This window comes from Vanacampus margaritifer, chromosome 4 (assembly GCF_051991255.1).
Source record: "Vanacampus margaritifer isolate UIUO_Vmar chromosome 4, RoL_Vmar_1.0, whole genome shotgun sequence".
NCBI classification, from domain to species: domain Eukaryota; kingdom Metazoa; phylum Chordata; class Actinopteri; order Syngnathiformes; family Syngnathidae; genus Vanacampus; species Vanacampus margaritifer.
Window position 1 is genome coordinate 15,124,319 of NC_135435.1, and position 14,779 is coordinate 15,139,097.

A 14,779-nucleotide genomic window follows, 5' to 3' on the forward strand; every position below is an offset into this window, starting at 1 on the left:
GATATTGTGGCAATGTTACTATCACAATATTGCCATTATCGTTACATCCCTACTAGCAAGGTGATTTGGATGACTGATGTCACACATTTTGCTTGATGTCCAAAAATGCCATTCAAGCCATACTCTAAACAAAACTTTTGAGTTGAACTCCCAAGTTTTATGAACTTAATGTCATTTAACTTAATTGGAAGATCCATTGAAGTCACCCTACTTATGCCTTTTACAGTCCATCTCAAAATAAAATACAACTTATATCGGAAGAATCATTTATGTCAACAGTTCAACAGCATATGTCCTGACCCTTTAAAATACATTGTCTGACAAGTTTAAACAATAAGTCAACAGCTCAACTCTTTCTTTTTTTAATACGCCATTACACACAACCAAGTTTTCATCGTGAAAGTCTATTCACGTGGCACAAGCTGTAAGTGGGGATAGTCCGTAGTTTATTTCCTTCAGCATGTCAGCTCATGAAATGGGGGAAGGGTGTAACCTAAGGGGGGAATAACTCTCAGTGAGCGGAGAGCGCTTTTACTGAATTCCGTTTTTGTGTGCAAACTGCTGACACTGCAAAACTACCTCACAACTGATTGGGGAGTGCTGGTGGGGGTCCACATTTAAACCTCTAAAAAGGTCAGAAGTCTTTCTGGATGTGTTGCTCTTATTGAAACCTGATACAAAACTAATTAATATATGAATGTAAAACAAAAAGGGCAGCACGGTGGCTGACTGGTTAGCAAGTCCGCCTCCCAGTGCATAGGACGTGAGATCGAGTCCGGGCTTCGGCCTGCCTGGGTGGAGTTTGCATGTTCTCCCCGTGCTTGCGTGGGTTTTCACTGGGTACTCCGGTTTCCTCCCACATTCCAAAGACATGCATGGCAGGTTAATTGAACACTCCAAATTGCCCCTAGGTGTGATTGTGAGTGTGGTTGTTCGTCTCTGTGTGCCCTGCGATTGGCTGGCAACCAGTTCAGGGTGTACCTCGCCTACTGCCCGAAACCAGCTGGGATAGGCGCCAGCACCCCCGCGACCCTTGTGAGGAAAAGCGGCCAAGAAAATGGATGGATGGATGTAAAACAAAAAGTCCACATTAAATTAGGTTTGTATTTAAAAAAAAAAAACAGAGGGGTGGTATTTGAAAAAAAAAAACGGGGCGGGGTGTCATTTCCCTCCCAAAAGTGACATGAAAAGCTACAACGCTACCCCTTAGGCTGAAGGAAACCAATTCTATACATTAGCTTCTTAACACCACTTAACATCCTAAACAAACCTTCATTCTGCCTTCCTTGCTTACACTGATTGCACTTTCATAAACTGTCTGCAGCAGTCCAACATTCTATGCAAGTCCATTCTGTCTCTGTGCAGTTTCTATAGAGCAGCAAAGCACAGCAACAGAATAACATCGCTCGCCTGAAACGTCTGGGTAAAATGATCTATTGATTTGGACAACAAGGAACCAGGTCTTCTTTGTCATCCTTCAGACACTCTTGATGATGTCACTGGCAATCACGCCAACTTAAATCTACCTATACTTGTTGACTTATTTCATTCATTCCTCTTTCACTGGGGCTTCCTGTTCAAGATTTCAGGATTCCAAACCAATCCTTTTAGTCGAATACAGATTTCATCCGTTTCATACAGATTTCTAGAAAAGCTAGGCTAAAATGTGACTGCATAACAGCTAAGTGTAAAACGTTAGCACATTTTGCAAGTTACAGCGCAGAGTAACTTTGCAGCATATTGATATGAAATACTGCACATTTATAAACGGCTGAGTGCTTCAAGTCAAGTGCCTTATTTGAATTCGACATTCCCTTGCGAATTGCTCATTTAACATTGCAGCTTACAACACAAAGCAGCATTGTTTGTAACTTTTCCCTGCCTATTTTGTCAGGCAGCAGGATTACCAAAAACTAATAGACTACTTAGCATATTACTATGAAAATTAGTGGAAAAGTGGAGGCAAAGACCAAATAAGATCCCATTACCTTGTGGCGCAGATTGGGATTCCGGAATTTGTCTACCTTCCTCTCCTTCTAAGAGGTCCGCAGTCTACCTAATGCAGTATTTTATTTTTCAAGCTTGATAAATACAGTTAGAGAATTTATTGACATTGAAAAAGCAGTAAAGCACTTATTGATGTTATTTATATATTTGTTAAGCACTATATAAAATTAACATGTTTGGATAGACAGAGATGAATACTGTACAATAAAATGGATACAATAGCCAATCTCAATAATATTGGCATTATACATACTTTAGTGTTAAGATAGATGTTTTAGCATTCAGGGAGCAAATTAATATTATTTTCAATATATAAACTGAAAATTGATTTTCTATGTTTTACATGTACTGGTACTGTTTATATGTTTTTTGCATCTCCCTGTTTTATTCATCCGATGCACTGCATAAAATGTCACCCCCCCCCTTTTTTTTTTTACCCTTTTAATGTGAAATGTAGTGAGGGACAATTTTGTGTAGTAACGGTGACAATGGAATATCAAGTGAGGTTATTCAGGTGCGAACACCAGATGGTGGGTGCATACATTTTCTGATTTAACACCAGCAACAGGTCCAGTAAGGTACTATTTGGCTCTTAGTACAGACCTCTGTCAAAGCTAGACGGTTAACAAGTTAAACTACCCAGAATTAATTAATCCAGAGCCACACCATCATTTAAAAGGGCTCTTCTTTGGTCCATTCCATGCTCATCCACATTTTTTTTAAATTAATTAATTAATTTTTTTATTTATTTTTTTTTTTTAACATATAAACCACTTGCACAACTGATGTGTAAATCTCCCAAATCTGCCATGTCTTATTCTTGGTTTGTTGACTTGGTTCTTAGCTCAAATTAATAGTTTTGAATACAAGTCTTACCCACCCTCAATAGATTAGTTTCTTTGCATCTATAAATTGGATGCTTCTGCTAAAAGCTATTTGTGAGTCGTCAATGAAGGGGTCTCCTAGTACCGTAGAATCTGGGGCCTAATTGTGTTTTTCACAGGAAAGTATGAATGTCACCCATAGAAACACTTGTGGCTTACAGATAATTGCATATTTTCCTCCTTTCAGAGCGTACACCATAGAAATGGTCTTGCTTGTCGGATATGGGGGAGAGAGATGGCCAGCATTGCAATAAGTGACAGTGGTAGCGAAGCCGAGTAGTAGCTCTGACACGGCATTATGGGAAATTATACTTACAGTGAGATTACATAAACCACTCACCGAGCTGGAATCCAGCTCCTTAAATTAAGAGAACCCATTTCAGCCATCAGACAGAGCAAGGTAATGAAATAGCAGATGAGAGGTCTCAAATGTAATTTTCCATGTGGAGTTCTTTTGTGCTGTTATCTCAGAAGGTGCAATAATGATTCCATGAATGACTTTTTGTGGGCTCCATAATAACCCACGGTAGTTAAGGCCGCAATGTGTAAAACCATAATTATGCTGCGATTTAAAAACTTAACATTTTGCGGATGCTGTGAAGACATAATTATTACAGCAGTGTCAAAAGTATTTCATTTTGAGCAATGTGCAAACAACTATGAGCATTCATAATCATAGCTACAGCTTCTACCATAACGGCAAATTAAGAAGTAATGTGGAAAATTGTATTACGTCTTTGAAAGGCTAACTTTGAGGACCTTGAGATGCATTTACAAGGCAGAATGAATGCAAAAATAAATCCAGTCAAATACTTCTGGAATTGCCTTTGTGATTCCATTTATTTACACATCTTTCCCACACAAGCCAAAGTTAACTACGAATTTAATTTCGTGACACGTTGACCCCAAGCTTGCAAAGTGAAAATGCTTTTCTGCGGCATAAAGACAAATTACGCTACTACCATTGAATTCAATAGACAAAAGTTGAATGGAAAAATATGAATTGCACCAGTCATTTTCAAAGCGATGCCAAAAATATTTGGGGTATTTTGTGCAGAATATCAGATCATAGCTGAAATAAAGAGAAAAATTACAATATGATTACCAATTTAGGATGGTCAATTAAAGAGCTGTGAAGACTTTCTTAGGCTGCCCATCTCAGCAACGGCTTTGTGTTCATTTCATGCCTCTTTGAACCGGTAGGCTTCGATGCTGTGAATCTGTCTCATGTCATCACACTCAAACCTGAGGCCTGGACCTCACCACCCAGCAACCATCAGGCCACTGTGGGATCAATCTTTGTTTGCCGGAGAATAGGATTGATTTACAGGTTCTATCAAAGCAGCCCTCGCTCTACCCGCTTCAGAATGAGAACCGCGTAGCAACAACATGGCCTGGACAACATCAGACACATCTGCAGTTCCGAAAAGAGACATAGTTAAAAGGTTGTCCACCATAACGTTAAATCCAACAGAAAATTGAAGGCAAAACAAGAAAAACAATCTCCTTCTTGTAATACCGAAACACGTAAAAATAAAATGTACCTTTCAAATACAAGAGCTTGGATATTCGCCTATCAAAAATAGGCAGTGCATTCCAGACAGCAAGCATGCAGTGGTGTGGAGCGCGAGCTGAACACATAAAGCTCAGGAAATTAAAGCTGTAAATAAAGGTTCGTCAGATAAAGGATCTTGTGACAGTTATGAGCGCGGAGCCACAGGCTCATTCAGGACGCGTGCGGACAGGCATGAAAAAACAAATCACAGTGATGAGTGTGAGGGCGACCATTTGCATTTGCATTTCCTTGTCTACAGCCATCAGTCGGCCTGTACACGTTTCCCTTAATCCCCCCCCCCCCCCATTGCCAGATATATAACATCCTTAACACATCTAGGAGGTGCATTTTGCACAATGTTGTCAAGTGTAATGTCTTTCTTTTTTACAGCTCACAAATATCAGGCTGTCATAATAATAAAATAAAAAAATCTTTCAACAATGTTGTATGGACATGATTTCTCTTTTATGAACTTAATGATTTCATCGAATTGGTAGGGAATTGTAAAGAAAAATAAAGCTAAATATCACGTTTTCTAAAAAGAAGTGTGTAACTTTGACGTCACAAACAATATAGTGAGCCCTGCAGCAACACAGTCCACAAATATAGTAAACATTAAAGTACTGAAAAAGTTACCACTTTTAAGGGGGTAGTACTGACCATCAATCAAATACTTAATTTTTCCTTTCTTTGTTCTTCTTTGTTTAATAGAAATGTACAGTCCTGCTTACCATTATTGGCACCCATGAAGGTAAAGTACATAATGTGGAATATCTTCTCAAAAAATGAATCAAGTAAAACATTTTATTTTTTATGGAGAACTTGTGTTCCAAAAGATTAAAAAACAATTTAAAACAATGGGCAAAATAATAGAAAATTTAAAATGTGCTCTGTCACTGGTATTGGCACCCTTTCCTGTAAAATCAGTATGGAAACACCATTGTGACTCACCTTTGGTAAATCACAAATGAGAATTCCCTGTTTTAAACTGTCGGTGCTCAATTGACATGAATTAACCAATGAATGATGACTTTGATGTTTTAAAAAGCCACCTGTTATCCCCTTTTCCCTTGTCAAAATCGTGAAAACAAGGGAGCTGTCCGAGGATATCAGTTGTGCGATAATTTGCAAACACAAGACCTCCAAATGGTATAGAGCCATCTACAAAGACTTTGGTAGCCCTATTTTAGCAGTGCGTAATGTTATTAAGAAGTTTGACGAGCACGGAAATGTCAAGAATCTCCATGGACGTGGGGAGAAGAGAGACATTGATGACATAAGTCTTCGACGGTTGGTGCGAATGGTGGAAAAAATCACCACGTTACACATCCAAAGACCTGAAAGCCAACCTGGAACAGTCTGGGAACGTGGTTTCAAGAAGTACCAGACGCCACACACTGAACCCAAAACAGGGCTTCATGGGTGAAGACCATTCCTGAGACAGACATAAAAAAAAGAATGGCTAACCTTTGCCAAGGAGTACCTGGACAAACCACAATCATTTTGGGGAAATGTTCTGGGGACGGATGAAACAAAAATAGAGCTTTTCGGCAATGGACGCTAACAGTGTGTTTACAGACAGCTTCTAAGGAAAAAGAACAGCCTCCCTACAGTTCAGCATGGTGGAGGATCCATAATTCTGTGGGGCAGCTTTGCTACATCTGGTACTGGAGGCCTTAATCATATCACAGGAATCATGAAATCAGAGAATTATCAAGACATTCTTGAGGGACATGTCCTACCAAGTGTTAGGCAACTTGGTTTGAGTCAAAGGTCATGGGTCCTCCAGCAAGACAAAGACCCAAAGCACACATCTAAAAGCACACAGGAATTGTTAAAAAGGGAAAAAAATACTGTTTAAAATGGCCAGCCAGCAATGACTCCTGATCTCAATCCGATTGAAAATCTTTGATATGAGCTGAAAACCTGCAAACATTCAAGAGCTTGAACAATTTGCAAAGGAAGAGTGTGGGGAAATACCAGCGGGGAGGGGAAGTGCAAGAAGCTTAGAAATTGGCAACAAGAAACGATTGGAAGGTGTCATCACTGCCAAATGGTTTGCTACAAAATATCAAAGATGGGTCCCATTATTGCTGCACATGCAGTGTTATCTATTTCTTCTTTGGAATTACATTATGTAAATTGAAAAACAATTTCCTTTGTTGAATTACTTTGGACATCCAATTAAAAGGTCCTGATGATATAAATGTGGTACATTTCCATTTATTTCTGAAGATATTGTAGAGATCATGCAAAAAATGAAGGGGTGCCATAAACAGTGAGCAAGACTGTATTATTGCCTTACAATGGGCAGTGACTGGATAGAATGTCAGTTTGACACTACTTTGTGTGTTGTGTGCCAATATTTGATAAATATCCAGAATTTCCTTATAGATCAATATAGTATCAACCTACTAGGGGTGTTAGAAAAAATCGATTCGGCAATAAATCGCGATATTACAGCACACAATTCTCGAATCGATTCAATATGCGGCCGAACCGATTTTTAAACATCCATTTTTTTATGGAAATATTCAACAAAATGTCTTACTTAGGGTTAGGATTTACACATTAAGCATGGAAGAATGTTATATTAATGGAACAATAAGCCTTAATATTTTTATTTCAGTGCTGTTCAAACATGAAATAGACTGCAACCTGTTTGTTAAATACAGTGGCTTAGTTATAAGCCTGAATTTTCAGATAAATAAATACATTTTCATACAAATGTTACAGTGTAAATGTACAAGTTTACTGATTTGTATTTTCTAAATTTGAGTTTTAAAAAAAAATTGGAATAATCAATTTATAGATTCGTATCGGGATTGATCTAATCGAATCGTAACCTATGAATTGTGATACGAATCGAATCGCCAGGTACTAGGCAATTCACACCCCTACAACCTACCATTATTCATAAACGAGGAGCACAGACGGCACAAATTATGTTGCCCATCTCCATTTTATGTAAAGTAATTGGTAAAATTCCTTTCCTAACCCTTTTTGCACCATGGAGTGTTTTCACATTTAGAAAAAAAAAAGACTCAAAATTGCAAAACATCATTTTTCCAATGATGCTGAATGTAGTTGTTATTATTAATGGAAGCCCTGCTCTGTAATGTTGGTCCAAGTTGTGAGATGGGTTAAGTTTTCGTTATCATGCTGTTGTTTGGTCAGAACATTTTTGGCGACAAAGATGCAGCTTCACTTTGCGGAGTTGCCTGTACTGTGATCCTGCTTGAATTAATATTTGAAAACTAGCAGCAATCAAAATGGCCAACGCTAGCAAAGCTAACTGCTATTCTCTACAACCACCAGCTCATTTCGTTACTCTAGGACCCTCACAAACGGAATGGTTTCCTTTTTGACTGGGCTTTTCCACAGAGCATCATGCTCGAGCCACGACAGCAGAAGAGTAGTTTACAGTTTTGGGGAATTTGGCAGATCCTGCTGGGCTCCAGTGGACCGAGGGCATTTTCTTTAACACGCCCCCAGCATACAATTTGGCAACTGAAAGTAGATTAGACTTTAAGACCAACTCGGAACAGGTCTAAGTTGTGGCGCAAGCGGTATAAAGCTATTCTGGTGAATTTCGATTGCGGTGCAGGCAGACAGATTCTGCCCAACTGTACATCCTCCGCAAGTCATTTTCTGCTTTTGCCATGTCAAAGTCTATGTGGTCCTCCTCTGCGCTGAATTTAAAGGGGATGAGAGGAGCCGCTTTCATTGGTTGAGAAGCACGCCGGATGATTTCACTCCCACTTTCTAACTGCGCCCGTCTACGAAAATACCAAAAGAAAGAAAACTCCACCCATGGATACAGTTTTACTGCACTTTGTATGAGACTTGCGCTGGGCGAAAAAACAGGGAGAGCCAAAACCAAGTTTTTATAACTTTCCATTTGTCCCAGCTAAGATTAAAAACGAACTTATAGGGTAGATTGTGCATTAGAATATTACAAGCATCCCATCCAGGTTATCTGTGCCTCCGCAGAATCCAGAGCACCTTCTGGCCAGAGAGCCTTATCTCTGCCAGTCCTGGTTACAGTACAAACGACTATTGAGGAGGTGTCGTGTGTAAATTTGTAGCCGCAGCTCTGATTGGAGAATATATCTGAATAGAAACCAAAAATTATACACACTTACAGAAAATGAAGTGGTCTCGCGCCTTTGTTTCCTATTAATCATTGAAGGCTGAGCACCATGGTCAGTACTTTTTGCCAGCATGGGAGAGGAAGTTGTTGAAGCCAAGATTTCCTGCTTTCATTGCGGTTAAGAACTACAGTTGTTATAATAGTGTTAGAAAGTGACTCATACCGTATGATGATTCAGAGAATTCTATATAGTAAGCTTCTTTTTATTAGTGTCGCTCAAGATTGTATAAAAGAATAATAGCAACACTAAAAAAAATGCATTTTACGAATGACATTTTGAGACAGGATGCTTGGATTATATTTACATTTGGTAAAGGTTATAGGACCGGAAGACTGAAACATGACAGACTTTAACAAAGCCTGCCTTTTTTTTTTGAACTTGCATGGCTATTGGGAAAAAAAACAACAACAACTGTGTTGCATTAACTAAGAAGGTCTAACAGGACCAAAGTGCTTCCGGTAGCTAGTGGACCATTTATGGCTGCCGTTTGAAGCAGATTTTCTTAGATGACGTCAGTGGCTTTGAGCCAGCTTTTCCTTTTTGGTGGCACTCTCGGCTGGCCTCCGTAGGCTTTGCGCAAACTGCTGAGCAGCAGCACACACACACACTCTAAAATTCCCTTTCTAGACTAGGGTTTACCTCAGGGCACAAACTGGGAGCCTGCGGGAGTGTCCTCTTTTTAAAATTTGCCTTAACCGTTGAAAACAGATATATGATCGTAGTAGTGTTTTATATTTTAAATTCTTGTGATTTATGAAATTCTCCAGTAACAAAATATAACAATGTTCAAACTCACATTCATGTTTAATTATTCAATTAAAAAGAAACAGTTAAAGCATTTCAAATACATACAAGAAATAACCTTGTAATTGACATAAAATACGGTAAAACTGGTTTATGTGAATAAATGGAGAGTTACTACATACAAATACAATCCAAATAATTAATAAGAATCCATGAAATAATTTAAAAATAGTAGCTTTTTCTCTATACTGTCTGTGATAACTCCGATTTTTTTTCACGACGGGTAAAATTAACTGATAAAAAGAGAAGTATTTGTTATATTATTAATTGGCTAAATATTTACTTAAATAGCGCAAGCACCCCTGTAAAATTGAGAGAATGGTCAGAATAGTCCTCAAATTTCTCTAATAGCAAAATTGTGCAACTTCAAATTAAAACTTGTAAAAATAACCGACTTTGCCAGTCCAAGTCCAAGCTTTTTTCGTACTCATGACCATAAATTCCTTTCATTAGGGCTTAAACAAATGCATATTGCTCTATGTCAAAGGCCATATAACGCAAATAGATTTTGGGAAGACCTCAAATATGCCCTATTCTTGTACAAATGGTGAACAGGAACAGGCTTTGGTCCAACAGGTTGCCTGATTGCATAAACTGTATAAGAATCAATTTCTAGCTCCTACATTTTCCCCTCCGCTAGCGAGAAGATTTATAATGTGCAATGTTTGGGGTTACGCCGAGTTCAGAATTATTCTTGGAAATAATAACCCTTTTATGCCAATTTGTTGAATTTTATGTTTCATTAATCCTCTACAGAGCTGAGAATTAGGCAGTGTTCCGAGAGTAGAAGATGTGAAAATTCCATCAATTAAAGCCGCTTTAAACCACATACATATATACCTGAGAGAACATTTTGCTCCCTCTAGTGCTTCTGCATGCAAGTCTGTTTTGCACCTATGTCCAGTGGCGAACTAGCTTATTTAACTTTGACCATACGTTTGACATTCAATTTGGGAAAAGTAAATTGCTATAAGGGGGGGGAGGGACACTTATGGCAGCATATATAAGTGATGCAAATGGTAACCTTACAGCGCTGCTTTGACTCAAAAACTAAACCTAAACTGTAAAATATTGAAACAATAAAAGGCCTGGTAAAAACAAACAGTACTTCTAGCTGCTGTAGTAAATCAGATCTTCTTATTTTCATTAATCAATGTTTATAATAATATGGGGAAATTGCATGCAAATATTGAAGAAAAACTTGTCAAACTTGGTGCTACTAGTGGTCTATTTTGTAAGTGGACTCACTTTCAGCTTAGAAAGCAGTTAAAGGAAACACTCTAAGGAAAAGACGATGGTGGGAAAAGGCAAAGAAAAGGCACCACGAATAACCCTTTAACAAACATTTAACATCCATTTTCTGCGAGTTAGTACCAGGCATAGCGGAGTAATCTACTTTTCCAAAGAGTAACACGTCGATTTAAGATTATATTCCTCCGACACTGTACCAACAATAACAGCCCCAGGACACTTTTACGTTAAAATCTGTGTAGGTTCTCGGTTTAAAGTGTTTTTAGCCTTCAAACAAAAGCACCAGCCTTCAAATAAGGCTATCTTTATTATTTTTGGTTTTGTTATAGTGCCATGAGCAAACGAACGTAAAGTAAGCAGCGTGGAACAATGACGGACTTTGACTTATTTCCCTCGCGGTTCCCTCACTTGTCTTGTAAGAAGAGTGAAGCTAAAGGGGAAAAAAAGAGGCACGGGGCAAAAATGTACTCACAGAGAACTTCGACGGCGATTTAAAAAAGCAACGTCCAAGGTAGCGAAGCAACAAGTCTCCCCGGTGTTTTTCGTCGAGGTGGTCCGAAAAGCCTCCGGTGAAGTCCCCCAAGTGTCGACCGAGCCAACAACTAGAGAGAGGAGAAGAGCAACGCTTACAATCGTCATGTTGTCCAAAAGAAAACTGTTTCCCGAGCTGGATATATTTTGGGGAGTTGAGGCTTAAATCCCCCGTGGGTGTTTCTGGGGCTCTGACACGGAGCACACGGCATGCGGCGCTTTTAAAAGGGGCGTAGGAGCAGCCTTCTTCTCCAAAAATGTGAAAAATGTAAAAGATTTTCGCGACGAGAGCGAGCGTTCAAAGTGCCTGTTGCAACAGCGAGTCGGCCATCTAATAACAACCCACAACAGCCAGCGTTTCTACGCGCCGTGGGAGAAATAACAAACATAAATAGGCCGGCGTTTTTATAAACTAGCCACTATTTGAGAAGTCATCAACTAAACCCAGCAAACAGAAGTCTATATTCACTTTGAATGCCTGCAACTAACAATGGAACTTACCTCGTTATTGATATCTCATATTTTAAAAAATGTCCATTTTGAGCTCATGTGGTGTTACTGGGTATATTTACAATAGTAATGTCAAGTTATTCTGGTGTTTCTGGGTCGGCAAGGAAGGTGAATCGCTTCGCTCACTGACAGAGATGCGAAGAATGCTCGGAATGAGAAGAGGAATGAAATGAACGCAAAGAGCGAGTTTGCGTCGGGGGGGCGGAGCGAGAGGTGGCGTCATCCCGGAGCCCTGCAGCCTCCCTCCGCCGAGCGGGGACAGGGAGGGCGCGTTGACATCCCGGGAACTGTGGCCTTCAGGGACGCGCGGAAAGTTCGGCTTCGTCGCGCTCACCGCGGTTTTGTCATTACAAAGTAGGCGGACATTGAATATTCACGCAGCCCCTGACTCGTCCTGTGGCAAAACATAGCTTACATTATATTTTCTTGAAATGGAATAGAGTTGCAAACATATAGGAACACAACAGCAAAGAATGGCTAAAAGGAGAAACACACACATACATCTTGGATGACACAAATTAAATTACGATCGCAATCTTTTTGGGGTTCAACATATTTTATGTAAACTATAATACAGAAGCAGTAAAGAAGCAAGAAAAGCTCAAAAGGAGAAATTGAGGGACCTCAGGCAACTGAGGGGATTCAAAAGCACACACAATTAGCAAACACTAATTGTAATTCATTGCATTATCTATTTTTAAAATAGTATTACTGTAGTCATTATTTCAACCACTTTTCTGTGTTACTGCTTTTGTTAACAGAAAACTTTCAAGAGGGGAAAAAAAATCGAAAAAAATTTCACTCAAGCATCAACGCTTCATGTCTTTGCTTCAGTCTTTAAATGAACAAAAAGCATTTCAGTAGATTCACTTGAGTGTGTCCATAGAGCCAAATACACTCCTGTCAGAGCAAGTCATCCATTAGAGAGAGCCTGTGTTTTGACACGGGTCTCTCAAAAGAAAACCATCGAGGAAGATGAACGAGTGGCGCTCTGAAGACATCCATCGACACCTTTTAACGCCTGCCTGTGCTCGTCTGGCCCACAGAATGAAAGGTAGGGTGTAGAAATGCCCATCATTCTTGTCTGTCAATACTTTTTTTTTTTGTTCATTTTTATTCAACCATCACACTTTTAGATCCATCATTTGTAAAACTCACGTTACATGAACACGTCGACTGACTGGCTGGCTGGCTGGTGTGTCGTCATCAAATGGAGCTATGAGATCCAATAGGAAAGCTTGAACACAAATAATGTAGTTGTATTAGATCTAATGGACCCTGTCAGGTAAATATTTAAAATGTAATGGTGCCAGGTGTGCTGACTCCCATTTACCAATACAGCCAGATCAAAGTTAAGAGGGTGTGCATACTTACGCAACTTCATTGTTGCAGTTGCTTATTTTCACTTCTTCTCTTTTTAAAAAAACAACAACCGAGTTGCAAAGGTTAAAGGTCACACTAATGGTGTAAAAAATGTTTTTAATTGATTCTCATTTTTTTCACAAATTTTTTTTAAAAGGGGTGTGTAGACTTTTTATATCCATTGTATTTATAGAAAAAAAAACAGCCTAATTTGATGAGCTCACTTCAAAATCATCAGTAAATGCAGTCAATTATTTTTAAACACAGCACAGGATCCCATTCATAACAAAAGATTAGTTTGGCAGTACTGTGATTTCAACTTTGTAATGGCGGCCACTGGACAATAGAATTAGGCTAATTCGGTTCATTTCACCCCCCCAGATATACTCTGCTGCTGCAACTGTCTGGTCTGGTTTAGTCTGGTCGCCAACCTTCCCTAATCAGATCGTCGTCTAAGGCCAAGCGCTGGCTCTCTGCTCTTTGACTGCTCAGCTGGCTGCATGTTTTTCCTTTATTCACACACAATGGGAAGGATCTTCTAGAACATCAAAGTTGATTTACAATAATATGACCCTAGGATAATTTCTAAAAGTGATCGTAAATTTTTGAATAAATCATCGTTTTAATAAAGAAATATCCTTCTATATATATCTTCTCAAAGGCATGCCACAGATATATATAATTAAAAAAAAATATATACAAAATATGAAGTCCTCACAAACGCCGCTTGAAATCAAATGTGCTTTTTTAACCCATTTGGTTGTCACACTGTTTCAAACAGTTTGCGCACTTGCAGGTTAATCTCTTTATCTCGGCGGCAGCAAACGTCGCCTGTTCAACAGAAGATACTGCCAGAAGGATACAGACATTAAAGTCCGATTATTGCATAACCCATGTTTAAAATGTGATTAGGACCAGATGTGCGCGCAGATTTTTGCAGAGGCAAGGGATTTTGTGATATCACACAGACACATGTTTATAGAACAACCAGCTTTACGTGTGATTATCAAAAAGAATCAGAAAAAGAGAGATGCTGCCATCTGGCAATAAAATAGTTCTGCTGTAACGCCGTTTGACACAAAATATCTAGAAAGTGTTTTGATCCACTTCTTTCAAGTACAACTTCATGTGTGGAATGGAATAATTCCCCAGTTGTTAAGTCTAAAAATCATTAATGCACAATTACAAGTTCAGATACTTGTCATCGCCTCCCTTCCTTGCTCACCATTTGAGTGAGTAGTTTATAAAGTGACGTAAAAGTGCTCATTGTGGAACACAGAGGACACAAAAGCACACTCATCTTAACATGATAGGCTGGCCTATTTGATAGCAAGCTACAGTATACGAAGGCAGCAGGGCAATTCCCCTTAATAGCTGGAAATGCTCCTTTTCAAGGCATCTGGTTGTATGACGTCTGATTACAGGTGATCATTTTCTGTTTGGTGAAGAAGCGCATCGCAGATGCTGGACGTTACGGATGATGGTGGATCAGAACAATTGGTAATCGTTGTCCGAGGTAAGAGATCCAGGACTTGGTGTTAAGTGCCGCATTCATCCATAAGTCTTGCTTATGAAGTGTCACTAGTTTCTGCTCATACGCTAACATACTTGTTGTAACACTCTTAAAATAAAGTTAATATGGTGACTTGGCAAGGAATATAAAATAAAGCCTGTTAGAGGCAATGTCACTGTCACTAATAAAAATAAGTTCATATTAACTA

The 14,779-nt window shown here is 39.1% G+C and overlaps 1 protein-coding gene across 6 annotated transcripts in view; it reads right to left on the bottom strand.

The window, feature by feature from the left end:
- Positions 1-11,860, bottom strand: part of tead1b (TEA domain family member 1b) — a 46,443-nt gene extending 34,583 nt beyond the window's left edge. For 4 of the 6 annotated variants that reach the window (XM_077563327.1, XM_077563326.1, XM_077563325.1 and 1 more), the window contains exons 1-2: positions 11,688-11,860; positions 11,128-11,257 (exon numbers count right to left, since the gene is read on the bottom strand). The gene's annotated coding sequence lies outside the window, so the exon portion shown is untranslated. The remainder of the gene's footprint in view (positions 1-11,127; positions 11,258-11,687) is intronic. The other 2 variants (XM_077563329.1, XM_077563328.1) reach the window with 1 other exon arrangement.
- Positions 11,861-14,779: the final 2,919 nt, after the last annotated feature.